General features: G+C 36.6%; 1 pseudogene; it reads left to right on the forward strand.

Moving 5' to 3' along the window:
• The first annotated feature begins 689 nt into the window (after positions 1-689).
• On the forward strand, positions 690-2,003 carry LOC141497815 (nucleosome assembly protein 1-like 1 pseudogene; annotated as a pseudogene).
• The last annotated feature ends 1,573 nt before the right edge of the window (positions 2,004-3,576 follow it).

Raw genomic sequence — 3,576 nt, forward strand, 5'->3', positions numbered from 1 at the left:
CAGAAATAGCACTACTGGGTCTATACCCTGAAGAGATGATGAAAAAAGGGTAAAAACATTACTTGTACAAAAATGTTTATAGCAGCTCTGTTTGTGGTGGCAAAGAATTGGAAATCAAGTAAATGTCCTTCAATTGGGGAATGGCTTAGCAAACTGTGGTATATGTATGTCATGGAATACTATTGTTCTATTAGAAACCAGGAGGGGACATTTCAGGGAAGCCTGGAGGGATTTGCATGAACTGATGCTGAGTGAGATGAGCAGAACCAGAAAAACACTGTACACCCTAACAGCAACATTGAGAGTGATGTTCAACCTTGAAGGACTTGCTCATTCCATCAGTGCAACAATCGGGAACAATTTTGGGCTGTCTGCAAAGGAGAGTGCCATCTGTATCCAGATAAGGAGCTGTGGAGTCTGAACAAAGTTCAAGGACTATTCCCTTTAATTTAGAAAAAAACAGATATCTTATTGTCTGATCTTGTTACCTCTTAGAATTCTCATCTCTTCTTTAAGGATATGTTTTCTCTCTCATCACACCCAATTTGGATCAAGGTACAACATGGAAACAAAGTAAAGACTGACAGATTGCTTTCCGTGGGGCGGGGGGAGAGGGAAGTAAGACTGGGGGAAAATTGTAAAACTCAATATCTTTAATAAAAATAAATTAAAAAAAAACTAGAGCCCTGACTCAGCCTGCGCAGCTCCGGCCGCTCGGTCCCTGCTGCAGCCGATCTCAACTATTCAGAGGTCTTACAACATGGCAGACATTGACAACAAAGAAGCTGAACTTGACCAACAAGATATGGAAGATGTAGAAGAAGTAGAAGAAGAAGAAACTGGTGAAGATGCAAACAGCAAAGCTCGTCAATTGACTGTTCAGATGATGCAGAATCCTCAAATTCTTGCAGCTCTTCAAGAAAGATTGGATGGTTTGGTGGAAACATCAACTGGATACATTGAAAGCTTGCCAAAAGTAGTTAAGCGGCGTGTGAGTGCCCTCAAAAATCTTCAGGTGAAATGTGCACAGATAGAAGCCAAGTTCTATGAGGAAGTTCATGCTCTTGAAAGAAAGTATGCGGTTCTTTATCAGCCACTTTTTGATAAGAGAAGTGAAATCATCAATGCAATTTATGAACCTACAGAGGAAGAATGTGAATGGAAGCCAGATTCTGATGAAGAAATTTCAGAGGAAATGAAAGAGAAGGCTAAGCTTGAAGAGGAGAAAAAAGATGAAGAAAAAGAAGACCCTAAGGGAATTACTGAATTTTGGCTGACTGTTTTTAAAAATGTCGACTTGCTCAGTGATATGGTTCAGGAACATGATGAACCTATTCTGAAGCACTTGAAAGATATTAAAGTGAAGTTTTCAGATGTTGGCAACCTATGAGTTTTACATTAGAGTTCCACTTTGAACCTAATGAATATTTCACAAATGAGGTATTGATGAAGACATATCGCATGCGATCAGAGCCAGATGATTCTGATCCCTTCTCCTTTGATGGACTAGAAATTATGAGTTGCACAGGGTGTCAGGTAGATTGGAAAAAAGGGAAAAATGTCACTTTGAAAACTATTATGAAGAAACAGAAACACAAGGGTCGTGGGACTGTTCGAACTGTGACAAAAACAGTTTCCAATGATTCTTTCTTCAATTTCTTCTCTCCTCCTGATGTTCCTGAGAGTGGAGAACTGGATGATGATGCAGAAGCTATCCTTGCAGCAGACTTTGAAATTGGTCACTTTTTACGTGAGTGTAGAGTCCCAAGATCAGTATTATACTTCACAGGAGAAGCTATTGAAGATGATGATGATGATTATGATGAAGAAGGTGAAGAAGCAAATGATGAGGAAGGGGAAGAAGAAGCTGATGAGGAAAATGATCCAGAATATGATCCAAAGAAAGATCCAAACCTAGCTGAGTGCAAGCAGCAGTGAGCATTGTGTGCTGTGGCCTTGAGGATTACTGCACTGTCCCAGCCTAAACACAACTAGTAGTTACTTACAGCCTTATATTTTGTATTTTCTTGGTAGAATCAAGTAAACAATTTTTGTTAAAAAAGGAAAAAAAGAAAAAATGAACATTTAAGAACCAGTTCAAACTATAGGTTCATTCTACCTAGCATTTTAGTAGTTATAATTTCTGCCGGATATGTAGAATGCAGTGAATCCCCTAACACATGTCCATTGCTACATAGTTTGGTTCTTGTGAAGTCTTTTGTCATGTAGCTATTAGACTGCAGCTGAAAACATTATCCAAACTCTTATTTGAGACCAATTTTGGTTTAGAAAAAAAGAAATCCTTCTGAAGAACCAACTAAAGTATTTTTTCAGCCCAGTAGTTGAATGGGTTTAAGTCTGCTTGCACTAGCTGTGCCTTCATTACTTTGTTAGAGAAATGCAGTGACTTGTACTAACTAGGAGACAAAGAATTTTGAAATTTGAGAAGAGACTAGTATACGGTTAAGAATTTCCAGTAAGACCACATCTAATGTTCATTAACTGCTTGTTTATGGATTTTTGTATTTTAATGTGATATAGTGATCTATCTACAAAAACTTAGTCATCCTATTAAGGTTATTGTTTACCACTGGGGTGTGAATAAAACCTAGTATTTTCAGAAAAAAAAAAACTAGAAAGCAAAGGAATCAATGGAAAATTTTGTAAAATGATAAGTAGTATGTATATTTAAAAGATCAGCAAACATTATCCATTAACAGGAATAATCAAAGGTGAAGCAAGATTGCTCATTATCAACACTATTATTCAGCATTGTGCTGGAATTGTTAACTGTGACAAGAAGAAAAATAAATTGAAGGAACAAAAATCATTAATGAGGAAACAAAAAAAACCAAAAAAAGAAAATAGCTATCAGAATATGTATTTTTTAAAAAAAGTTAAACAGATCATAGGTAAAGAACCCCTGAGTTAGAAAATACTGAGAAAATATTAGCTGGTAAAGATACTGGGAAAATAAAACATTGGGTGGGTACTCACGAGCTATAGTACTAAATAACCTATAGACTCCCCAAGTTATTCCTAGAACTCTGAAAGAAGTAACAAGTCAAATTCTGGGAATGCGATCACCAGCTTGAGTGAGATTTGGGAAATTGGGCCCCATAGTATGTTCTATCTTTCCATGGAATCATGATTTTTGGAGTTATAGAGATGATCCAGAAGGATCTAAATCCTTCATTTTAGACACAAGAAAACTGAAGGACTTGTGACTTGCTAAAGGTCACAGAGATAGTAACATCTAAGAAAGGATATGGTATTTCTTCTGTAGAATAAAGGTTTTGCCCTTTTGATCTCTAGTGTAATTTCTTGCATGTGGTAGGTGTTTGGTAAAAATGCATTGAACTGAATAAATTTGTAATCTGATAATAAATACTCTTTACCACTACTAAGACAGAATAGCAACTACCTCAAACTCCTTTAATACAAGCACCTAGACCTCCATTTTCTTATATCTTTTTGCCTTCAAAAACTACCTTCTAATTTATTAGCATTTGGGGATGAGGAGAAGTAAAGATACTTAGAACCACTTCCAGTTCTACTCCATATTTTAAGGTCACT

Source organism: Macrotis lagotis, chromosome X (assembly GCF_037893015.1).
Source record: "Macrotis lagotis isolate mMagLag1 chromosome X, bilby.v1.9.chrom.fasta, whole genome shotgun sequence".
NCBI lineage: Eukaryota > Metazoa > Chordata > Mammalia > Peramelemorphia > Peramelidae > Macrotis > Macrotis lagotis.